Source organism: Chinchilla lanigera, unplaced genomic scaffold (assembly GCF_000276665.1).
Source record: "Chinchilla lanigera isolate Chin_1 unplaced genomic scaffold, ChiLan1.0 scaffold00004, whole genome shotgun sequence".
In the NCBI taxonomy this organism is placed as follows: Eukaryota; Metazoa; Chordata; class Mammalia; order Rodentia; family Chinchillidae; genus Chinchilla; species Chinchilla lanigera.
The window spans coordinates 33230235-33256998 of record NW_004955405.1 but is presented as its reverse complement, the minus strand read 5'-3'; the positions used below and the strand labels follow the sequence as shown (position 1 = coordinate 33256998).

The following is a 26764-nucleotide window of genomic DNA, read 5'->3' as shown; positions in this document are numbered from 1 at the left end:
CTCCTCTCCTCTCCTCTCCCTCTTCTCCTCTCCTCTCTTCTCCTCTCCTCTCCTCTCCTCTCTTTTTCCCTCCTCTCCTCTCCTCTCCTCTCCTGTCCTCTTCTCTCTCCTCCCCTTCTCTCCCCTTTTTCTCCTTCCTCTTCTCCCAGGGCCTTTCGGGCCACAGCGTCAACCTCCAGAAGTCCTCTGGGGAATGTAACAGTATAGGGAACAAGACGCTATACTTCCATCAACTTTCTGATCCAAGACAACAGAGTGGAAAACTCAAAAGCCAGGGACCACAAGCCACAGGATATTTGCAGTGAGCCCAGGGAGCAGCCAGAGGCCACCATCATCCTGCAAAATTGATTCTGAAAAAGGTGATGAGCCCAGGAAGACAAAAAGCAACACATCTGGGCCCCAACTTCCATTTCCCCAAACACAGGAAGTTCTGGCTGCTCCTGGGAGCACAGGTACACAAGGACTCCCCCAGGACTCTAAGGGAAGGGGGTTTAATGTTGGACTTGGGTAGACTAGAATGGGATGCTCTGAGCAAACAAATAACAAGTGCACTGAGGTTAGGAGAGTTTCAGAGAGAGAGGGTGAGAGGGAACCAGAGAGAAGAAGCAACACGTCCCCTTTACTATGGCGCCTGCCTTTCCTGGGATCTGGGCTCCCACAGTGAGTTCTGCTGGGGCCTTGTAGTCTTCTGCTCCCCACCCCAGTCCTCTGGGACTGACCCTCTCTTCTCTCTCCACTACAAGTTTAAACAGGGTTTGGTATTTGAGCAGGGTGGTCAGCAGGGCTAATTTCCAGTGATGTTTGAATGCTATTAACTTTTTCTTGGAAACCAATGTCTTTCTCTCACTCAGATCTTAAAAATACATACACTTGAGATTCTTTAGTCTTAAAATGCCAGTTAGATTTCTTAATGGCTGTCTATGTAAAGGGGACTGGGGTGATGAAATTTGCCTTGAAGGTAACTAACTTTTGGAGGGGACTATATCTACCCTCCATGTCAAGAGATACCTGGCCTAGACATCAAAGGGTTACAGACATTCATATTCTTCCTCAAAGGGCAGCTGAAACTCTTACAAGCAGAGTCTAGCATGACTCACTTGTTAACATTTCCAGTCTGGGGCACAAAGTGTCTCATCAACAAGACTTGGGGGTTTTTGGTAACTGCTTGTTAAGTAGATTCAGCTCAACCTGGATTTCCTATGTTCCTCCTTCATTTCAAATGATTTAATTTCTCAAGAATTAAATTATTTTTTTAGAGTTCCTCTAAATTAAAAGGAGAGTAAATAAAAAGGCCTTAGACAAAAACTGAATAATTTTATTAGGAATATGATAAATGTGAGAGGTTGCAGTAGCCTGAAAATCCCATTATATGCAATTAAGGAGCTACATTAATATAATTGTAGACTTCCCAGCATTTTAGCAGAGTACATACAGTATTTACAGATAATTGCATAGTAAGAGGGGGGATGCAAGCTGTGAGTCTGCCATGCACGTGACTAACGTTGTCAAATTAAAACCTGGTTGGGTTTCTCCTTGAGTTATTAGCTTTAAAAGCTTAATTTTTCTCTTACTAAGATGGGAAAAATGCACTGGCATGTAAAGCAAAATGTTTCCTGTTAAAAACTATACAGAGCACAATACAAAGACAGACACTATTAAAAGACCGTAGTAGTCATTTCCACAGCCCTCACTACAAGTGTGTAACTCTTTGATCAACAGAGAATTCTAAAGCACACCAAAAGGTGAACAGTACTGCAGTAAAGGTGCATAACTTTTACATATGTGAGGCCTTTGATCTCAACATTATTTACATGAAAATGATGCTGAAGTTACAACAGCTCCAATGAAAGACATATCAATACCATAAAAAAAAAAAAATGTTCGACCAGGCCAGGGGAGAAAAAAAAAATCAAGATTCATTCTCTATTCTGTGGATAACAAATTGTACAATCTTAAAATAAAAGTAAACTCTATAGATCTCAGTTTCTTCACTTACAAAACTCAGTGGTTGAATTATATAAGCCACAAAAGTCTCGCCAATCTCTGGAAATTCTTGAGCTACTATCTAGTTGAGGAAGCAGGCCCCATAGATCAAGTACTTTTCAACCATTATTATTAATCAGAAATGGAAAATATTTCTACATATAGATTGTAATGTAGGTATTATTTTTTAGCAGTTTTAGGTTCACAGCACAGCTCAGCAGGAGGTGCAGAGGTTTCCTTTATGTGCCCTGTTCCTACACATACACACCTTCCCTGCATTTGTCTGAACTGACGCACACATTCCGGCGTGTGACCACCCGAGGTCCATAGTTCACAATAGGGTTCACTTTTGATGTTGCATGTCCAGTGTTGTGGACAACTATACAATGACTTATCCAACATGAGAGTGTCACAGAGTGAACTGTTTTCTGTCTTAAAAATCCTCTATGCATGAGGGAAAGAAGAAAAAGAAAATACTAAGGCATTTTATATATTATGGATTGGTGACATAACTGTACTGTTGGTGTCTGATGGTTTGTTGAGGGGAACAGAATGTTTAAAAGTTTTTTTAAATATTTTGACCAATTTTGCATGTTTGTATCTGGCAATCTGAGCAATTTATGAGATGGCAACAATTTGCAGAGTAGCATCCATTGGTGAATTCCTACAATCCTGCCTAGTGACGCTATGTATTATCTCTAATGTTCTTTTAAATTATTATTTCCTTATTCCCTTTAATGATTTGATCAATCTTTTATTCTTACATCTGGTAATCTGAGCAACTTTGTTAAAGATAACAATACGTAATGTAACAAACACTGTTAATCTCTATCATTTGATTTGAAACCCTGTATCATTTTTAATGTCCTTGCTTTGTGTTGTCTGTATTTTTCTATTGTTCTTTTTTCTTGTACTATTTTCTTTAAAATAAAAAAAAGTAAAAAAAAAAAAAATCCTCTATGTTCTCACTGTTCATTTCTTCCCCTTCTGTAAATCCCTGGTGACCTCACTGGTCTCTTTACTGTTTTAGTGTCTCCATAGTTTCATCCTCTCTGGAATGTCATACACTTGGAATCAAATAGTGTATAGCCCTTTTGGATGGGCTTCTTTCACTTAGTAGTATGCATTCACACTTCCCTCTTGTCTCCACAGCTCATTTCATTTTAGCACTGGGTAATATTCCACTATCTGGATGTACAACATTTTATCCACTCACTGACTGCAGGATATCTCTGCTGCTTCCAGGTCAGGGCAGTTGTGAATAAGGCTGCTATAAACATTCATATGCACATTTTTGTAGACAATAGTTTTTAATTCCTTTTGGCAAATACCAAGGAACATGATGGCTGGGTCATATGATATAGTAACAGCATTCTTAGTTTTGTAAGAAACACTGAACTGTCTTCCCAAGGTGGCCGTACCATTTTGCATTCTAGAAATGAGTCCCCACTGCTCTACATTGTCTCCAGTATTCCACGGCATCAGTGTTCTCTATTTGAACAGTCACGCAGGTGTGGCATAGAATCTTACTGTTGCTGTAATGTGCAGTTCCCTGGTGATGTGTGATGCGGAGCATAAGCTTCTTTGTCACCAGTGAATGTGACTTACTGCAGTGTCTGGTAAGGTCTTTGGTTCATCTTTAGTTGGGTTGTTTGTTTTCTTATTATTGAGTTATAACAGTTTTTTAAAAATGTTTTGGACAACAGTTGTTTATCAGATATATTTTTTGCAAATATTTTCTCCCACTCTGGGGTCTTTTTATTCTCTTTACAATTTCTTTCATAAAACAGAATTCTTTAATGAAGCTCAGCTAATCAATCCCTTCTTTTCTAGACTATGCCTTTTGTGTTGTATCTAATAAGTCATTTCCAAACTCAAGTTTATCTAGACTGTCGCTTTATGTTCTAGGAGTTTACACTTTGTCATTTTACAAACTATAAACTATGATCCATTTTGAGTTGATTTGTGTGAAGGGTGTAAAGTTTGTGTCTAGATTCACTTTTTTGCATGCGAATGTTCAGTTTTTCCAGCACTATTCTTTTTAAGATAGAGTTGCTCTATGTAGTTCAGGATAGCCTTGAACTCACTGTGAAGCCCAAGGTGGTCTCAAACTCATGGTGATTCTCCTGCCTCAGCCTCCATCATGCTGGGGTTGCAGGTGTGCACCACCATGGCAGGATCTCCAGCACTATTCTTAAAAAGACTTGCTCATATCCATTGCAGTTTCTCAACATTTATTTTTAAATAGCTGAGCTTATCATTCATGTAGATTCATCCAACCTAGAGATACAGTAGGTGCTAGAACTCTGAGTATTTGTGTCTCCCCCAAATTTATATGCTGAGATGACCGCCTGCCTACACTCTGATTGTAGGTGGAAGTGAGACACTTGGAAGGGGGTTACATCATGAGGGCAGCCATCATCATGAGGGCTTCCCATTATTCTGAATGTGCCCTAATGAAAGAGATGTGGGAGTGGTCCTTCCTTCATCCAAGAAGGATGCCCTCACCAGACATGAATCTGCCAGCACCTTGATCTTGGATTTCCCAGCCTCCAGAACTGTTCTTCCATGGAAATCCAAATGGATTATGACAGTAGGAGAATACCATGGACTGAACATTGTCTATGTATTAGGAACTTCAATGGCCACTTTCAAGCATGTTTACCGTAAGGGTATATTCTACTGTGGAAAGAAAATAGCCAAATGAATTTTGTGCAGTTCTGATTTCATACTAAAAGAGGTTATAAATGTTCTAAAGTTATTTAATTTAATATATATCTAAGACCATCATAATCATTCTGGCAAGCATACCTCTATTCATTGAGAATTAAGTACTGTATTGAGTGCACCGGGTCCTTAGTTATTTTAAGAATGCTCCAGGGAAAGGGCTGTTATTATCCCCATTTCTATTCTTGGAGAGACTGGGCTACTTGCTGAAGGCCACCCAACCAGCATGTGCAGAAGTCAGGACTTGAACCCAGATCCTACTCTAAGTCTAAAGCCACACACAGTTCTGTCCACCAGCGAAACGATTCCCTTTTGACTGTCCCCTAATCATTAAAGAGGACAGAAGGAAGTGGGTATACAATAAACACCTCTGTCTAACTTCTCCTACTGAATTCATGACGAATAAGTAACAGATCCAGCCATCTTCCTGTTCCTGTTCCTGAATGATGGAAAACAAATGTTCTTGCTAACGGGCTTGGATGGAAGCTGTCAGGAGGAATGAAAACTCAAATGATGCTGTCCACAACCCCCCAGCACTACCTCATCACACACATACTTCATGAAACATCCATTCATTTTCCTTACCACCAAGTTTCACTTTGCGGGAGGCAAGTTACGGTATAAACTGCAGGGGAAAAAATGGAGTTTAAAAATGTTGATATGATTGTCTATCTAACAGAAGGGAGACAATTTGCAGCAAAATAATTGGTACATTTCCCACTGCATTATGTTTCTCAAAACATGTTACTGTGGGTGGAAATTAGCTTCCCCTTTCTTCGGGAAGAAAATGACTTGTCTCCCATAGTGAATAGAACTGTCATTCTGAGAGCTGACAAATGCTAACAACCTTTGGAGGTGCACTCTGCAAGCACCTAAAAAGCAAATAAAATAAAATGAAGAATCCAGTAACCAAAGAAAGAAAGGTCACACGAGGAAATAGTGGGGTAGGACCCTTAGCAGTGCAAGAAAAAAAAATTGGAAGCCTGCATAATGCCACAAATAAGTTATATGCTAAAATGAAAGGAAACAAATATAAATCATTCTAACTTAAAGTCACGCCCATTACTTTCCTTTTTAATGTTAGGCTCCATAACATCAAATTAAATATAATGGATTCTATTCTGTTTTGCTAAAAATGCAGTTGTACTAGGAAGACAATGAACAGAGCCAGCTGACAGCTTATTAAAACCACAGATGTTCAGCTTACTGGCACTCAGAGCCAGGGGTGGGGCCACTGGCCAAGGGAACACCCACACCACCTTGGACCCCTTTATCCTTGGTCCCATTTTCATGAAAACAAAAATGGACAGAAGATAACAAAATAATGCTGGGTGAATAAGGGGTCCTGGGTGGAAGTAGTGACAGAAGTGATGAAGGTTTCAGTAAACAGTAGCAGCTAAGAGAAAGATTTAGGTCAGCCAGGGCCTCTCTTTTTTTCTGTCAGAAAAATCTCTCCAATAATGATGTGAGTGAAAAATGGCAGCACTTCTTCTTTGCTGTTTTTTTCTCACCAAATACAAAAGTACAGCTGACGGGATTCTGATTTTTGTCTGTCAGGATAAAGTATTTAAATTATTGTCACCCTCAGTAAATTTCTAACTACTTGTTTTCATAAAACTGGAAGAGGAGTGTTGTGAAAATCCAAAGTGGTCACTGTATCTTGGAGGAAGGGTCTTTCCTTTTGACAATGACAAATACTATTTCTGTACCACACAGATAGGAAGATGTGAGAGGTAGAAGTGTCTTCAAAAACATCCTGAAGAGGGGCTGGGGATTTAGCTCAGTGGCAAAAGCGCCTGCCTGGCAAGTGCAAGGTCATGAGTTCGGTTCCCGGTACCGGAGAAAAAAAAAAAAAAAAAAAAAAAAAAAAAAAAACATCCTGAAGGGTTGTGGAAGAAATGCTTTCCTTCACAAATAATAACCATAGTGGAATATGTGAGCAGTATCTGTTTAGTGTTTACTACAAGTCACACACTAACTATGCTGAAAGATTGAAATATGTGCAGTTATTTGCTCGATATAAGTCTATGAATATCTTATTATCATCCTTACCTTGAAGATTTAGGAGCAAAGGATTATGGAGTCTGAATCCTTATTTAGCTGAGTAAGGTAAGTGGCTGAGTAAGAATTTAGATTTTTTTTTCCTGGAAGGACACATTGAACTTTAAGTTGTTGAGTAATGGATATTTTTGTGTTATTTTGTTGAGCTTTGTCACAAAACATAGTTAAGACATTTGGGAACAGTTTCACTCTTTTAGGTCTTGCTTTAACACCTGACCAGGGCAGTGCTGCTCAAAACCTAATTATTCCCCCAACATGGTAGCAAAATCCCTCAGAACATACTGTATAAGGTTCCATGAATGATGAGACTTCCTTCTCTGGCTGGTGGAAACAGAAATTGGTCCCAGTACTGTGTGAGCTCCTATACTTGTCCATGTAATCCTGTCAGATGGTTCTGTTTTCATCCTAGCATAGTTGCCTTGAATAAATGCTAACAACCCAAGGGGATCCTTCATTGACTTCAATAGTTTTCTCTCTAATGGCTCTTTTCTCTCTAATATTCTGTCCTGTAAACTCCAGGCTTGGCCTTGGTGGATTTAACTTTGTCTTCCCAATGCAGGGAGACTGCCCAGCTTCCCTTCCCTGAACTTCTGCCTAGAGATCCACTGCAGGCAGTAAGCAGGGACAATTTCAGGTGTCACCACTTTGTCTCCCACTGAGAATCCGTATCTTCCATGACCTGATGTGTAACGTCTTTCAATCTGTCCAATCCAATACATGCCATCCAATTTTCTAAGAAAGAAAATAAGTCTGGTCTAGGAAAGAAAATAAGTCTGGTCTTTGTCACCCCATCTTGGTCAGAAGCCAATGAGTGTACTCAACCTCAGATTTGAAGGTAAGCACTGCAATTTCAAAGTATGAGCCTATTGCCAATACCTTACCTTTTGTGAAGTAGTTGGAACCAAAGGAGTTAGATGCTTTATTAAAGAATACATCATAAGAAAATAAATCTCTTTCCTTGTAATACTTTTCTTCCCAATACCATTATTTGTACAGTGATATTAGAAGAATGAAGGGGAGATACATTTGGATCTTCTGTTTAACACTCTGTTAAATTTCTACTTCTATTTTTCACTAGGTGCAACTACTAGATTGCTCTTCAGGGAATGTTTACATCTTTGAGTCCTGGAAAATCATCTATAGATATTTGGGGAGAAGTGTATGGAGCACTTTTATGTTCATGAATCTTATATCAAAAGCAGCACAGAGCGTGACTGGAGTGAGGGTTATCACCTCCAATGACATAAAGACACTGAGCAAGACAGACACGAACTTTACCAAGTATATCTACTCCTAAAGAGTTACGTTTAAATCAAATTTGAATAAACTGAATAGGGCTGGGGATTTAGCTCAGTGACACAGTGCCTGCCGGGCAAATGCAAGGTCTTGAGTTCAATTCCCAGTACTGGAAAAAAAAAAAAAAAGAATTAACTGAATGATTTTAAGTTCACCAATGAATCAGTTTTAAAGTGAATCAAATCAAAGCCCACTTAGTCTTCCTAAGACATACTGCAGCAGTGTGGTTGAGGATATAGGTATTGGAATCTGGCAGTCCTCAGTTCAAATTCTAGCTTCCTACCTTTGTGACCTTGGTTAAGTCACATAACTCACCAAAGTCTCAGATATTATAAAATGAGAATGAAAAAGAAAGTTGGTAGGATTTAATGAATTTATCCTATCTGAGCATCAGGGCACAATCTTGTAATCCCAGCACATGGGAGACAGAGACAGGAGGATTGCTGTGAATTCAAGGCCAGCCTGGGCTACAAAGTGAGTTCAAGGCCAGTATGAACTACATAATGAGATCCAGTCTCAAAAAGAAAGGAAGGAAGAAAGAAAGAAAGAAACAAAGAAACGAAGAAAGAAACAAAGAAAGAAACAAAGAAAAACAAAGAAAGAAACAAAGAAAGAGAGAGAGTAGTTCTGGTAAAAGTATACAGCATAAAGTCTGGTGCTTAGTCTTAATTAAAAGCTAACCATCATTATTTCATCTCTATAGAAAAATATATTCACAGTCAAAGTAAATAAGTTTTTACCTCATGTGATTTGTCTAAACACACATTTCATGCTGTATTTTAGTCTAATTTTAAGTATATTAAAAGTTAGACTGTACAATGTTCTCTTAGAAGAGTTAGATAATTAAAATAGTTCACTGTGGGTAACATGCTCTTCAAATTTTCATTTATTTAATGTCATTCATTACTACTTATGTACCATGGTAACTAATTCTGAAGCATTCATGTCCTTTGGATATTATCAGATAACAGTCTCAAGACATTACACTCCTTAGTTACCATTCCAATCAACTACACATTTATTTCTTTCCATATTTATCACTTCCATGCATCAAATCCTTTAGCTTTAAACACAGCTATCATTTTCTACAAATACACTTTTAAAAAACACAACAATTCAAGTAACAGCTCCTCAAAATCATAGGAAAAAAATTTCTAATTTTCTTTCCAAACTATTTCTGATTCACACCCAAACATACCTATCTATGCAGACATAAAATATTTCAGAACTGTGTTTACATCAGTCCCTCAAAGCAAGTTAAATCTAAAATGGTTGACTTATCAAGTCTAGAAGATTGAGTATAATTATTGTCATAAATTTTCTTAAAATTTCCTAGTGTATCTGTGTTTGAGAATGACTTCTGTATATGTTTAGGGTTGCCTGCATTTTTATATGGTAAATCTGGCAACTCTTAAGTATATTTAAAACAGACATATGCTTGTATATTCACAAAGCCCCAGAAAAGGCTATATTTGAGCAGGACTATGTGAGTTGATTGAATATTTAAAAGCTTGAAGGTTGTCAGTAGTGTAATGTATAAATATTTATGGTATCTGAAACACGCTCATACTATTTCTCTTTCCCTGGTGATTCCAACTAGTTTCAATATAACACAAATGTGAAATGTTGTCAACTTATTTAAATATATCCTCAACATTAAACACTAAGATGGCAAATGAAGGCAAACTTAGTCTTCCTTTCAGGAATTCCTTGTCATCAGACAAAGGAATTATGTTTATGTTAGTAGCTTTCTAGCATCTACCGCAGAGTAGAAGGTTGATGTCAAAGCCAATTTCAATTAATTCAAGATGGAAAATTTCATGTGACACTATCAAACACTTTCCCAAAATTGAGATAGATTGCATCTACAATTTCATGTTACTTCTATCTACTGATCTTGTAGCTCTATCAAAAAAAGTAATCAAGTTTGTCTAGCATGATTTGTTCTTTTTAAATCCCTATTTTCATAATGTCCAATATCATTACCCTTACACATTTCACCAATGCTTGCATATTTTCCATTAATATTCATTCTGTTCTTTTAGTATAGATTTACCTTGCTTTTGCTAGATAATTATTTCAGTGTTGTTCACTTAATAAAAAACACAATAATCATTATCATTAGGCTAATGCTCCAGCAATTGTTTCCCATATTTGGCTTGATAGAAGGACTCAGATCAATTCTAAAATACTTATTGCACATTTTACTAATTGCTTATTACTCTGACAAGCATTGTGGGGAAGACAGACAAGGAGGAGGAAGTGCTCCTCTGGAAGCCAGTGATCTCTCTAGAGAGATAAAATATAGACTCACAGGAATGGTACCGAGTTTTCTAAACTCTAGTCGGATTAAAAAAATGATTATTGAAATTCAAATTTTCATGCCCTGTTCTTGAAGGTTCTGATTGAATATTTGCCTTTCTAACAAGCATCTTCAGGTGATTTCAGCTACACTTGAAAAAATCTACACTTGAATAAAACTGACTTGGACAGTCAAGTGTCACAGGACGGAAGCACAACCATTATCGGTCAGTATTCCACAAAGACTTCCCGCGAGAATACAACCTTAAGGACAAGAGATTAACAGACGTTCTCACGGTAATACCTGAGAAAGTGCTAGGACTGCTTTGAAGCATATTTAATTCACAGAAAGAGACACTTCAATACACCATGCTTATCTGCTCCTTGACCAAGCTAATTAGGCAATAAAAGATTAATAAAGTCACTAAACAAAATTAATAAAGGTAATAAAGATGAATAAAGTTCAATGAAATCACAATAACTCACCCAAGGGAGAAAAATGAATGTATCTCTATCGAAAGAATTCAAATAAATTTAACGCTAAGAAGTCTTTATCTGGATTGTTTCACTTTATGTACCTTAGATATATTCTAGAATGCAGGAATTTATCAAGCTGTTAGTGACAATCCAGAAGGCAATACTTAAAGGCAATTTCAGTCACCAAAGATTTTGATCCCATGAGTAAGTCCTGCAATACTCCTGTGAAAGCCTGTAGGGTTATATATGATTATACTGGATTCATGAGGTATCGAATAGGGATTACATCTGCGTGCAGAACTGCACCTCTCCAAATATCTCAGACTGGTCTGCTGTATTATTCTATTCTTTATATTGTCTATGTAAAACCAGCCTATCAGTCAAGGTCTGAGCAAGAAAAATAATATTTAAAACCAAAGGAATTTAATACCGGAAGGAATCTGGAACAGCCAGGATGGAAGAAATGAATAATCAAAGGAGAGAGAGATGAGCAAGTCAGGCGCCCCTTCCCCTAAACTGCAGTGCAGTCAGGAGCCCAGCAGTGTTCACCTGGGGGAGACAGAACGGTGGGAGCTTGCCTGGTGGGAGGAAAACAAGGGAGAGAAAGCACCTAGAGAGAGAGGGGAAGAAATACACTGGCTTCTCCTGCAAGTGTCTGCAGGCCTGAACCTTGCAAAACCGCAACACAGCCCTGATCCTGGAAATGCGGAGGACAATGGTGAGGAAAGGTCTCAGAGCAAATAAGTCAAGGACCATTTAGAAAAAGAAGTGGGATTATTATCAGTTTTTTAAAAGTGTTCCTTTAAAATAGAGACATTTAGTTTGCACAAGGATTTTGAAACTTTTATAAATTCTCAATCCAGTGCTTCAATTATTCAGCAATTCGCTACGTTATTCTCTGAAAGTTACATTTTACCATCTTATTCTTTACCACTCTAGTTTCATAGGAGTTAAAATTCAGTGCTTGAATATGCTTCATGATTCTTTTTATTATATTACTAAATGCAAATTCTTTGTCTTAATACATCTCTCTTACCTACATATCAGAAGATATCCTCATACTCCTGTCATTCCAGATATCATTTTTTAATGTTTTCAATGTCTTTACCACATCTCTTTTTAATGTACATGTCTAAAGAAGAATCTGATATTTAAACTACTTAATTACTATAATTTTGCTCCCATCTGTGCTCATTAATGAAATTTTTGTATCTAGCAATTTCTAGTCCCCCTGAACAAGGCCATAGATTAGTCCCTGTAGCCCATTTACCTGATAGAAAGAGGTACACACAAACAAAATTTTATATTTTCCTCTAGAAAACTCTATCCCATTAATTAAGCACTGCAATAGAGCTCTACGTTTACCAAAGTAATTTGAACTGCATGTGTGTGTGTGTGCATTGTGTATGTGTGTGTGTGTGTGTGTGTGTATCAACAGGAGTGGTTTCAAGAACAAGAAATAAAGAAAGACAATTGAAAGAGCTGGTATTTCCATCCAACATAAAAATGATTGAACAATCATATAATCCTGGTCTCAGAGCACGTAATTCTTTTTTGCCACACACGGGAGCCCAAGCTCCATAGATTACATGGCAGTTGACTCTCTCCCCCTTAGTAATCAGTTTCTGCTCTCCTCAGAGTAGCTTCCTCACTGACTGCTTTACTCCCCGACACATAACTGGAACTCTGTCATCTTCCTACTTCTTCCTACACACCACTGTCCACCACACCAGCCACCCAGAGGGAGCCCTCTCCCTCCTGCTGAACTCCCATTGGACTTCATGCCTGTGGCTTAATTGATGATTCATTCTGTTACGCATGTGTGTCCTTAAAAGTCCTTTACATTCTTGAGATCAGATCCCGTACCTTACCTCCGGCTTGTAGCAACACTGAATAAAGAGCAAATACCCAAAACATACTCACTGAATGCTACAGAAATTTCATAATCAGTCCTGCAAAAGCTCATGGCCTGGATGGAAGTAGGACTGCGCTGATGTCAGATGGAGGAGCAGATCTTCTCTAAAAAGGAAAAACAACTTCTCATTCACTTTGGAGAAGTTTCCAAGACATTTTCTCTCCTTTGGGAAAAAAAAAAACTATATTCCTCACTGATTACATTTCTTTTGTTTTAGCCAGCAATATATTTTTGCTGCCTCTTGTATCTTGAAAAATAACTTTGAGGAATTTCATCTCGTAGTCACTCTTTATTATCTGTCTTCCACCCTGTCTTAATTCAGTTTCCCCAAGAAGCTCAAACCCAAAGCCCATCTGCAGCTCTGATTAGGTGTTCACTAAATGTGATTTTAAAACTCAAGTCGCCTGACATCATCACTCTCAGTGCCTCCTGAAGATCAAGAGGGATTACACCGGTGACAATTAAACAGTGTGGCTTCCCTTCAGGGGCCCCCTCCTCCAACACCTGGCTTCTATCATTCTGCCCTATTTCCTCATTTAAACCTTTCCACACCAATATGTCTTCAACTTAAAAATCAATTTCCTCCCTGTTTCGGTTTCTTTTGCACAGTTGCTTCTTCATTTAATCTTCAGGGTCATCTCAATCCCATACATCTAAACATAGCAATCAAATGCCTCGTCTCTTTAAAATGTCCTCCCATGGGTGGGGCGCAGATTCCCCCCTCCTGATTGATTGGGCAATTTCAAAGAAAGATGGCAAACAGAGGAAATTATATTTCCAGGGAAAGACCACTTCATCAGAAACATGGGGCTGGAGGGTAGCTTTTTGCTTTTGTTATTGGAAGGATTCATATTATAATACTTGTTTTAAGGAGGCTATAGCTTCAAAAAGCAATCTTGCCATGTACAAGTGAGATCTGAAAATAGAGGTCTGGATCACATTTACAAGGGTTTAGTTTAGGAACACTTCCTGCTAACTGGAGGTGGACTTGGTTTTTTTCTCTCCCATATAGATCATTAACTGTGTTTCTTAAATGCCTGCCATGGGCTTCAAGCTGGAGTTCTCTATGATCATCAAGGCATCAAATGAGAGGCCTGTCATACAGTCTGGTTGGGCTGCTATGACAAAATGCCCATAGACTGGAGAATTTAAAAACAACAACTTCATTTCTTACAGTTCCGGAAGCTGGAAAGTCCAAACTCAAGGTGTCAGCAGGTGTGGTATCAGATGAAAGCTCTTGCTTGGCTACATGGATAGTACTTTTCCACTGTACCCTACATAACAGATGGCAAAAACAGGGCTCATTCAAGCCTCTTTTATAAGAACATTAATCTCACTCATGAGTGTGGAGTCCTCATGATTAATTGCTCCCCAAAGGCCCCACCTCTTAATATCACCTTAAATTTATAGATCTACTACATGAATTTGTGGAGAACACCACAGCAATAGAACCGATTAGGATTAATATGACACAGTCCCAATTCTCAGTGACATATGTATAATAGGCATGGGAGCAAATAACTGCAAGGAAGAGCTGTATGTGACAAGTAATATACCCCATGCACGCATTCAACAAATATTTACCAAATGCTTTCTATATGGTAAACCCTCTGTAGGGCACTGAGGATGCAACAGAGAAAAACTGTCACCCTGTTCCCCTCATGGAACTTTTGCCTTGAACATAAGTGACACATATTAATAAAACTAGTGATTATGGCATCACAAACCAAGATGAGTGTTTTGAAGGCAGCATATACCACAAGGGGCAGATGTAGTCCCAGCAGTCAGGGATGTGGTTTGGGGCTGAACCTTAAGGACAGTTAAGAGGCAGGTTCTGGGGCTGTGACTCTGGAGAAGGATATTCCCAGACAAAGCCAAAGAATGAGATATTTAGTGGGAGCTCCCCAAAGAAGAAATCCTTTGTGGGTAAGAGGAGGCAGAACAGGCTAGAAGAGGACATCCAGGAGAGGAATGACCAGTAGCTCTGGCTTTCACCAAGGCTTGGACTTCACAAAGCAAAGGCGAGGAGGACACTGTAAGCCAAAGCAGGCTGGGGAAGGCAGCAAACAACACGATTTAGGTGTGCATAGGGTAGAGAGATGAAAAAGACTCAAACAAGGGGACGTTGCCCGTGTAAGATATTTGATGTTTTCCTAGGTATACAAGGAAATTTCCTGAAGGCTTCAGAGAAGGGTTATCATACTCTTGCAGTCATGCCTTATGCACAGCAATCTGAATTTGGGAGGTAGTAGAGGACATAGAAAAGAAAGTATAGATGCAAGAACCAGTCACAGAAGTAGATCAACAAGGTGAGTTTGCAGGAGGTCTTGCATATTTAGGAGCTATAAAGAAATTCGGGGAAATAAAGAGAAAGAAACTATATTTAGATATATCTTGTGAACTGTTTTATTCAGTTCCTAGAATCCATGCAATCATTATTATCATCCTTTTATATTTGTATATCCTTAATATTATCCCTATGCATGAATGAGAAATTGAAGCTCAATGGAATTAGGTAACTAGCCAAAGAGCAAGGCGTTAAGTCACGGAACCAAGGTCTGACTGTAAACTTGTTTTATTGCAAGACAAAAATAACACTCCAAGGTCTTTTTCTCCCTACTTTCCAATTCTTAGCTCGTTCACCATTCCTCAACACTATTGACATTCAAAAAGGATTCTCAGTGCTCTGCAAACCTCTGATTGAATACGAGAAATTCCCAAAGGGTGCCCCAGCCAATGTCACACATATTTATCTATGGGATAAGAGAGAGAAGATCTGTGATAAAACATGCAATTGGAAGAGTAGGGGAAAATAGAATTTATTTCTAAGCTACTTGGTCCATCCCTCCTTGAAATTGCAATGGCCGGGTATCTCCAGGATGTGAGAACCAGTTAATGGATTCAGTATATTAACTTTCACTTTGTTGTTTTTATTTTCCCTGTAGGGATCAAAAGATGAAGAACTCTTGTCAAAGCTCATAACTCCCTAATTACTTAATTATTAAGAGTGAAAATCTGATTTTCAGAGTTGCTTAATGGTCATGCAATAAACCAGTGCGAGATGACGGGGGATGCAGTCGCTCAGGTCTCCAGAGTGGAGTGATGTTGTAGTAACTGTTATTTCCAAAATGGAAATAGAAAAGGCTACGACTGTATTATTGCCTGGGATTTCCAGTTACCCACCGAGCAGGTAAAATGCCTTTTAGACGTGGTGAGGTCAGGAAGGGGACCGTTATATAATGATTTTGTTGCCCCAACTAGACTTTGTCATACCAGGTAAGAATAAAGTTGATTATTAGGCAGAGAGAAAAACATGAACCCATTATTAAGTCTATTGCATTATGCTTAGAGTTGTTCTAGCTCCTATTATCACCACTGGCTGTGAATTTCAGCATTAATTATGTAGGGGCATCAAAAGTGTACTGATATTATAATTTGAAACCATTATACCAAATATCTCCACTCCAGCTCATCATGCCTGGCAACAAGCAGGAAGGTGAAAAGCAAAGTAGCCATTAAAAAAAGAGAGAGAAGAAATGAATAACAGACAATCTTATATTAGTCATAAGAACAGTGAGAATCCATCTACAAACAGCACTGACCTCCATTCTCCGAAGACTCAGCCACAGAAGTAATACCATTTTTACAAGTAGCCGAGCAGACAGGCTGAACTATCATTGAAAGATAGAAGTTCAAGAGAACTTAGCCAAGCAATGAGGGTCTGAGTTTCTGAGGAGAGGGGCTCCTGAAAGGGTTGATCTTGACACTGACCTCTCCTCCTTCAGAGAGAAAATGGGAGCCATAAGATGAGGTTCTTGGACTTTCTGATAAATCCACAAACCAGTCTGTAGCTGCATGTGCCTTCTCTTGCCTCCTGCTGGGATGGAGGCGGTAGCTTGGAAATCCGCCTCCTGCGGGTACTTCAGTTTCTGTTTCCTCTCATATGCGAGCTCTGGTTACTGCTTCTCTCTTCTCAAGGCTTCATTGTCTGTTACTCTCTCTCCCTTCCTCTCTCTCTCTCCCTCCCTCCCTCCTTTCCTCTCTTCCTCCTTCTTTCTCTCTCTCTCCCTCAATCCCTTCCTTCCTCCTTATTTACTCGACAGCACTGACATCCTCATGTCTCTTCCATATATATATACATGCTTTTTTTAGTTCATCAAATCAACCAACCCTTCATGCAACCTCTAACCTCCATCTGACAGTATTTTTTTCTTATCCATTTCCTGTCCTGAACAAACCCTGGGCCATTTTCCTTGTCTACTTCTTTATCTCCCTCTCACACATCCTCTATATCGGAATCGTTGCCTCATATGCCAGTGCCCCATATGCTCCCCAAGACTGCCAATGTTTCCCCTAGCGCTGAATCCCGGGGGCGCTTTGGGTTTATAATTTTAAGATCTCTCAGCAGCTCATGACACTCTCGATCATTTCTTTCTACCAATTCTCTTCCTCCTTGGCTGCACATTCTCTCAAGTTCTCATCCTGCCGCTTTGGCCTCTCCTCTCCCCTTCTCTCCTCTCCTCATCTACTGGCCCCATATTTTTTATGCTGTATCAGTCCTCATTTGCAGTTCATAATGATCACAATCCTTGCACGGTGTTGGTACGTGGACACAACACATCTTCATTCTTTTCTCGTCCCTTGCCCCTCCCCTCTCTGCCCCTTTACCTATCTCTTGATCCCCTCCCCACCTGAGAAAGATCCATCTCCCTACTTACCACTATCTATCTTTTATTTTGCTCTTGAGTCATATTTTGGGTTTCTTGTATAAGACAAACCATGTGCTATTTAAGCTTATGTATCATATTTATTTCACTTGATGTGGATGTTTCTTTGGGCTCCAAACTGTGGCACTCTGCTCTCTTAAAAAAAAAGCCTGGTCAATCCTATGACTTCAAGCACCACCCTTAGGTCAATGAGTCTGCAGCTGGCCCCATCACCAGATTGGCACTTCCAAGGTGCAATTTAACATGGCTGCCACAATTTGAGTGTGTTCCCCAAATTTCATGCACTGGGCTCCTCAAAGGGGCAACATGGCGCCAGAGAGTCCTCGTGCCAGGTGTTTGAGCCAGGAGGCAGAATGGATCAATGCTGTTTTTGCAGAAATGAGTGATTGTGGGAAGTCAGCCTCCTTTTCTTTCCTCCACAGATGCCCATTGCCTTTCTGCTTTCTGCCGTGAGTAAAGCCATGAGGCTCCCACCCTCTGGTGATGTTGATATTCTGTTCTTGGACTTTCTGCCTCCAGAACCATGAGCCCAAATAAACTGCTTCCTTTATAAACTGCCCCTTCCAAGGCATTCTTCTGTGGCAACAGAAATATTCAAAGGCCTCCTGGACATCTCCATTTGATAATTGTATGAGCATCTTCAATTCAATGTATCTATTTAGTTCTTTATGCCCTGGTTTGTTAAGTGACACCACCAAGCCTCCCCTTATTCATATTGGAAATTTTGGAATGGTTCTGGGCACGTTTTTGTCCTCCTTCTGTTTCCCACCACTCACATTAAGTCAACCACCAGTCTATTCACTCATTCTGCAATTATTTGTTGAGTCTGCTCTTTGTGTTAGGTGCTGTGGGAACTAAAACAAAGTCCCTGCTTTCGTGAAACTTACAGGTTTGTAAGGAATACTGTAGTCATTAAAAAAAACACATGAGAAGGCAGAAAATATAAGGAAAACCAAAAGAAGTTAAAAGGTAATACTTCTTGGACTGAAGTTATAGAAAAGAAGAAAATCAGAAGCATAGAATATTAAGATGTATTAGGAGATAGAAAGGAGTTCCTGATAAATTGAATAATCGGCATTAAAGAGCAGAAAGAAGGTAAGGAATATTCCTAGCTTCTCAACTGAATATCTAAGTGAACAGCAAGGCTACATACAGATTGAGGTAGTAAAAAGATGGAGAATTTACAAGTCAGTTTCTGAGGTGCTGAGTTGGAAGTGTCTGTTAGATTTTCAGAGGTGTTTATCAAGCAGGCGGTTGGGGGCATAACCTGGAACATCAGGCAGAAAGTAAGACCGGAGATAAAACTATGAGTCAGCAGAAGACAGTAAAACCTAGAAAAACAATGTAGAGAGAAGGAAGCAATCCCAGGATAAACCCCGATGGATTCCATCACAATTGGTTAAAAGGGAAAAAAGTAATTTAAAAGAGATAGAAAAAGGTAGATTAGACGAAAAAATGGGAAGAAATAAACTGAAGAAAATAACTATGTAAAAGAAAAGGTGAGGTCACAGGAGTCAGTTATAGGAACACCGTCTAGTAAAGAAAAGCATGCATAGACTCAGCAACAGTAAGGGACTGAATATGCGCAGCAAGTGCCAGAGGAAAGATGCGGTTATAAACTAGGACTCATAGAACTCCAGCTTCCAAATATTTCCCAGATATGCCTAATTCATTCTATCCTAACTCAATTCCATTATTATTCTGGTTATTATTATTGTTTAGAGTCCAGAGTGCTTTACAGAGTACAGGGCACGGAGTTAACGCTTAGCAAATAATGGCTGGCTACCTGATAAATGCTATTCGGAAACAATTTTCCCACGTCTTCTGAGGCACAGTTTTCAAGGACGAGAGTGGTATGCCCATCCTTATGATTAATTCCTTCTTTCTTTTTCATGTTGAGTTATGTAAATCAAGTTTGCACATTTCACCCTTCAGACAGAAATGGAGTGGTTCTAATTTGATCTAACCTAAGGTAGCGGGGAGGGAATTCAGAAGACTGTAAAAGTTAAAACTTTCTGGTATAAAAGAAACAGCAGGCTGCCTTATGTTTTCAACATTAGCATTTAAGTTCACTGCAGCTGAACTCAATTCGTATCGGCGGAGATTTATATCAAACAGTGGGAAGGCAAGTCATATCCTACTGCTGTCTTGCAGAATTATCATCAGGAATGTAGCCAATTTTAGCACAAATAAATGGTAGTTAGAGAAGTAACTGGTATGATCAAGTCCTATAATGGTCATTCTTTGATTTAGAAATATGTTCTAAACCTGTCACTTTGCATGAGCTTGATTTTCAAAGGAAAAAAGAAGGGGGGAACAGCTATACTTCCTCCAGTGGAATAGCACAACATACAATAGCAAAACAGAAAGCTAAAGAACATTCTGCTTGCCATTTTATCATTTTAAGTGTGTAGAAAATAACTTTAAGCGGTGGATGCATGCTTACAAATTGAATTATATACAACAGAGCTCACTTGCATTACTGTTACATATCTCTAAACTGAGACACCCCTAAAACTGTCACCTTGCAGATAGCTGAAACACTGGTGTGAATTATATCTCTTTTAGCTCCTTAATGAAGTATGATGTATATAAGTCCACATAAAAATGGAAAACCAAGCTGGTTCCATAACTAAATGAAAGTGCATTTAGACCAAGAAAGCATTGCAAGAAGTATCACTTCAAGCCTCTCAGTTCACCAAGAAGGAAACTTCAGTCCAAAGAATTCAAATAGCTATCTCTCTCAACCATGCCTAGAAATGGGACTATGCCTATGTCTTTTACTACCACAAAATCATTCCCAAACATACCCAACACTGTTCTGGGATTCAACAAACAGGTTCTTTGACATACAGACTTGGGAGTGGGATCCAAATGCCTATAGATTTAAAAAACACTGGCATGCCTATATCTGGCAATCTGAACAACTACTCTGAAGATAACAATAAGTAATACAACAAATTTTGTTGATTTCCTATCACCTTGTTTTGAAATTCTGTATTGTTTTCATAGTTTTTGTGTTGCTTTGTGTTGGTCTTTGTTTTTGTTATTTTGTTTTTGTTCTTTTCTCTTTAAAATAATAAAAAACTTTCAAACATAAAACTCCCCAGATGATTCAGATTCCAAACACCTGGGGACAAATGTCTGTGACACTCAGTTACCCTGTCCATGGTGATCATCTGGACAGTCAGTTTGGGGATGAGGGCAAATACACCCTGTTTGTCTTCTCCAAATTAAATAGCTATTTTATTACAAAATACAAAACTGATAAATATCATTTTGGGCCAGCTCATCTATTTATATCTACTCTAAAAGCAGTTAAGCTTGTGGTAATTTTTTTTTTTTACTTTATGAAAACATTGAATGCGTTATTGCATTCCCTCTCCCCTTTCAAAAATATCATGGGATAATATCAAAAGCATATGTGTGTTTTCTCCTTGAGATGAAAAGAATACCTTAATTACTTGACAGTGTCACTGTTACGTTAATAGTATTATGCACAAGAGCATCAATGTACAAAAACTATAGTCAGCTCCAAAACAATCCCACCCATGCTATTTACTTGCCTACCCTTCTCCCTATGGTGTACAGTTACATCCCGCCATCCCGCCATGGGAACAGTGTCGACCATGAAAAGAAGTTCAAAACCAAAACCACTCTTTCCTAACCACAAAGCCTAGTGAACCCAAACCTATTTCTCTGTCTGATTTACCTTTCAAGCTTCAGGCTCATTTATCAAAGTAGCCACCCGATATTTTCACTCATGGCTTCACAGGTAATCCCAATTTGTCAGGCTCCAAACCGAAGCCATCATTTTCTCTCAAGTCAGTGATTCCCCTGTGCTGCACGTATTGGCTCATCCACCCAGTTACCTAAGGCAAAAATCTGGGAATTGCCTACATTTGCTGAAACGTATTGAAATTTTAGATGCAAATGAGAGAATAGCAACAGAAGCTGACTTGACCAGAGAACATACTTTATGGAATCATTTCCTTGCAAAGTCTATGAAGAGATTCTATCTCTAAGAATAACTGGACCCAGCTATGCAAGCGTATAAATTATCCTATTTTCTCTTCTCGGCTCTTTTCCATGAGTGCCTCCTTTTTAGAGTTTATCTCCTTGCAGCTTTAGCTCCAATCAAACAGGTTCCACTGTAATTATTTCCGCAAGAGTCCTGGCCAGGTGTGATCATTTTCGTTCAGGGCCTACTCTTGAGCCGGTCACCGTGGCCAGGAATATGGAAGTGTTGGGTCATCTTCACAGACTTTAAATGAAGGAGCACAAGAACGAGACTGTGCATGAGGGAGGATTTGTTATGCAGAGAAAAACTGAAATGCTATTTTTAAAAAAATTGCAAGGACCAGTGCTATCATTTGAATCTGGAGTGTCCCTTAAAGCCCCGAGTGTTAAAAGATAGGTCCCGGCTTGTGCTCTGTGATGCTATTGGTGGTGGTGGAAACATCAGCAGGTATGGCCTAATGAAAGGAAGGTCACTGGGGGCATGCCCTTGGAGGGGATATTAGGATCCCAGCCCTTCCTCTCCTCTCCTCTGCTCTCCTCTGCTCTCCTCTGCTCTCTTCTGCTCTCCTTTGTTCTCCTCTCCTCTCCTCTGCTCTCCTCTGCTCCCCTCTGCTTCCTCACCCCTTCCCCCTTCCCAGCTGCCATGAAAATAGGTTTTCTCTCTCACATGCAATTCAACTCAAATCTGATCACAGTAGTTCCTACGTTGAAATCGATCAAGGCCTGACTACATATAGTATAAAGATCAAGCTGCTTAAAAGAATATTTAAGACTCTCCAGAATTTCTCCTGCTTCTGTTCTGTCTCTTGACACTTTCCATTACATATCTTAAGGTGGCTGATAATCACACTAACTCTAATAAAGAAAAGTAATATTTCTTGAGTTCTTTCCACCATCAGGTTCTATACAAAGAACTCTCTGTGCCCTCCTGACAACCTTATTACAATCTTCATTTTACAGATAAGCAAACCCAGCCTTGGAAAGACCAAGCAAATTACCCAAACTCACACAGCTAATAAGTGCTAAAGCCAATATCAGAACTCAGACAGGGTATGTCTGAAAACAATGTCTGATCTCAACTATTATACTATATTGCCACACTAATCAAATTCTAGTCCTCCAGACTTGTGTTGTTTCCTAACTGTGCTAAGTCTGTTGCCGTATGTGTATGATTTGTCAACCCCTGCCCCAACTTCAAGACTTAGCCCAGGTGCCTTCTATTCCATAAAGTCTTCCCCGACATGAACAGAGCTTTCTACCCTCTCCTTTTTTGTGATGAGAGACAACTTGTAAACATCAGAAACCTGAAGGTTTCTGATGGAGTGATACACCATGGAGTGGTTACATAAATGGTGGTCTATGATAAAATATTAATATCAAAAATCATGTTTTAGAAAAAGTATTAATGATCTGAAACATCGCTCTCACTAGAAGGTGATGGGGAAGAGAAAAGCAGGGTACAAAGTTCTAAATAATACATGCTTCCACCTTCATAAAATAATTTGTGTCTAAAAATTTGATACATTCAGGAGGTAGAATGGTGATTAAGAGAACAGACTTTAGTATCTGGCAAACATAGGTCTGAGTCCCATCTTTGCTACAAGCTCTGAGACCTTGACGAATGGACAAAAAGCCTATGAAGCTCTGAATAAGTGCATATGAGCACAGGTATATATGCATATCATGTGAATGTCATATTTATGTCACATCTATACATACATTTCTATCTACAGAGAAGTGAGAATGAGAGACTGGAAGGAAATATATGCCAAAAAGTAATAAAGGTCATGAAATTGATATTGACTTTCTTTTGTCCATTTTTACTATATTTTCTAAATATTCAACAGTGCATAGTTGTCTCCCTTATCTGGATTCTGATCCATCCCCTATAGCCACGTGCTGTCTCATTTAAAATTGGGTCCAGGAGCAGAAACCACATCTAATCATGTAATTACACATCGGACATCACACCTCACGTGACATCAGTGCTAAGGGCCCTGCTGGTTAGCAGAGTCAGCACAATGGCAGATCTACCTGGTGTCTTTGATGGTCTTCTTTTGAAATATAGTCCATTTCTGACAACTTAAGTGCTGATTATCTAGTCTTGAATTACCTATATCTTTATATTCTACATATTTTCCTCATGCTGGCCAAATCTGAGGGCTTCATGCATCCTTAATGTCTTTACCACGACAAGAAGACAAAAAGCAGAAACGATGATACTGTAATCAATCAAATTCCTTACTCCAGGAATCATTTATCATTACACTCACTCTAGAAGCTCCAGTGTGAGAAATTTCTTTTAAAACATAGTGGTAGGAGGAAAAGTTTCTGTCTCCTAACAAATATTCTGTTTTCTTTTTTATTAATATAACGATGTAGTTTGATTTACCCCTGCCTTGGGTATTAGAAGGCTTACCATTATTTGTGTCCCTGTTGTCCTCTTTTGCTTAAACTTGACTTTTCTAATAACTTTATTTTGATCCTCTTTCAAGGTAGCAATTCTCTAATTAGTTTTTGAAAAACATCAAATAAGTTCAATAAATAAGTATCCATTTTGCAATTTTTTTTCAGTGTTTGGGATGGAACTTGCTCTATCATTGAGCTACACCCCTAGATACTCAATTTTGGAATTTTGTGCCAATAAATACCAACACCTTCTATTCCATTTTGCTTTCCTTTTTTCAGCAGTTTTACATTCATGATCTCATCTATCTCTCCTTGCCCTGTAAATAGGGCAGCCATTATCCCTATATTACACATAGGTAACTTAACAAAAAAAGCAAAAACCCTGTGGGAGAGTAAGAAGGAAAAATTACCACTTTAGGAACAGGGGTATCAGAGTTTGAATCCTGGTTCTGTTCTAGCTGAACTGGGTGCCTTTAGATAAGTTACTCAACCAGCCCGTCCTCAGTACTTCCAATTGTAAAATGGGGAGGATGATGATAATAACTATCATAGAGTATAATTATGAGCACTGGTCAGTTTAGTTCCACACTGAGGCACACAGATCACAGGATCATATTGATCCTGATTTCAAAATGAGAAAAACTTCCTTAGGATTTTTTTACTATATCACTAAATGCACACGAAATTTTATCATCCAGTACAATAGTAACAGGAGGCTTAGCACTAAATAGCTCTGCATATCAAGTAACCTCACCATTTGTGAGCTGAGAAACGTTGGGTAAGGTCCATAATGTCTGGAGCCATATTGTCCTGGATTATCAGGCGGAGATAATCGTGGCTTTCCTCCATGTGGTTATGATGCAAAGCACATAGCCCAGTGCAGGACCATCAGAGCTAGGCAATAAATATGACAGGGGTCACCACTGCACTGTTAGTGTTATTATGCAGGAAGCTAGCTGTACCAAAAGCAATCAGAGTCAATTTCTTTTATAAATTTTACAATTCAGATTTGAAAAAATAATTTAGCACTTTGTCCGCATGAGTTAAAGTTACAGAGGATTTACTGTAGTTGGAGAAAAATAATCTGCTCCCCCTCAAATACAAAGTTTTGTTGAATTTTTTTCTCCCAAAAGTTAGGGTGACTTTAGCACTTTCTCTATCAATACTTTTTAAAGAAGTAATTTAATATAAAATTAATCCCTTTTGCTACATGGAATCCCAGAATGATATGATGAATATCGACCTCAAACACCATGTAGACTCTCATCCTGTTTCCAGTACAAACACTGACCAAATGTAAGGCTTAAATTTTATAGTTTGGATGTGTTTTGTTTTGAGGGTAGAAAGGCAGGTTATGTGTTTGAATATTGCAGGAAATCAAGTCAAATTCTCTTTAAGAACTGAAATAAACAATTAAAATGTATACTTGCCAACAGGCTTTACTGAAGGATAAAACTACCGTCTTTTAATATTTATATATCATACCAAGGACACAAATGGGCTCCCAGAAAATCCAAAATGCAAAACTGTAAATCTATAAAATGGATAAAGTAAGGGGCTGGGGATTTAGCTCAGCGGCAAAGCGCCTGCCTGGCAAGTGCAAGGTCGTGAGTTCGGTTCCCGGTACCGGACAAAAACAAAACAAAAAAAAAAAAAAACAAAAAAAAATGGATAAAGTATAATTATTTGCTTTTCAAATGAGATTATTTTATGAAATACCTTTCTTCCTAAATCAAGATGTATGTATGTTGTCATTGATTCAGTGGTAAGAAAGCTGATCTGCATAGAGCACAGATACTGGATAATATGCTAGTGTCTAGCACGAATCAAAAGTCTACTTTTTCACACTGATAGTATTGTTCTCATACACCTTTTACCAAATCCCTATAGCTTAAAAATAATAATCAGTTTGGATGTATTGGCCTTTATCCTTTAAAGTGAGGTCTGGCAATCTTGCATTCCTCGCTGCAGTTGATATAAAAACTGCAGAGCCCTGACAGCCAGCATTAAACATCGCACAGAAAAAGTATAATTAGCATTTCTGTGCTAATTAAAAGCGATGCTGGGTTAGTTCCAATATCATGCTTTTAAAATGGCTAATGTCTCAAGAGAACAAAATAGGAAAAAAGTGCATTTCAAATGGAAAAACCCGTGCAAACTTTCTTAAATGATCCGGATTTGTTGCTGTTGTTATTTACATCTCATTATAACGGTAGACTTCAAAATGACTTCTTTTCATCAGTTTACCATCTTTACTTTCCCCCCTTTGCAAGCAGGAGGGAATTCAAGATGTTTTTCTGCTTCCTTAAATCCTCTGGCCGTCTGCTTTCACACAAAATTAATTAAGGATTTTCTAAATAAAGAACATGCCAGGAAAGAAAGAAGCAATTCAGGATTTTTGGTTTTCCCTTTATACAGTACTGAGGCCTTTCAGTCTTTCATAGAAATGAAAATTTTAAAGATAAATGCCACTTCCCCCAGCCCAGAAGTTTTTTCAAATAAACAGATGATGGCCATTGATTAAATACTTTTTTCAAACATAGCCCAATTATTCAAAATCACAAAGGTTCTACATGGTGTTAAATCTGATTTTCTTTCCAAAGAATGTCGGAGGATCACCAAGAGGTAGGGAGAGAGGGAGGCTATTGTTCCACCACATTCCACTCCTGTTAAATCAACTTCATATACGTGGTAAATTAAGTCTGCATTTCAGGTCAGTGAATTTCTATTAACTACTTATTATGGAAGAAAAGAAAGCAGCCCAGTCAAGAACTCTTACACGTCAGCCAAAGCAAGCTGCCACTCTGTTTAACTTTTACAATGAATGTTCCTCCCCGTCTCACACATG

At 38.7% G+C, this 26764-nt stretch overlaps 1 long non-coding RNA gene across 1 annotated transcript in view; it reads right to left on the bottom strand.

The window, feature by feature from the left end:
• LOC102013141 overlaps positions 1 to 24794 on the bottom strand; it is a 67353-nt gene extending 42559 nt beyond the window's left edge. Inside the window, exon 1 of the long non-coding RNA XR_001235744.1 lies at positions 24671 to 24794. This is a non-coding gene — a long non-coding RNA (uncharacterized LOC102013141). The remainder of the gene's footprint in view (positions 1 to 24670) is intronic.
• Positions 24795 to 26764: the final 1970 nt, after the last annotated feature.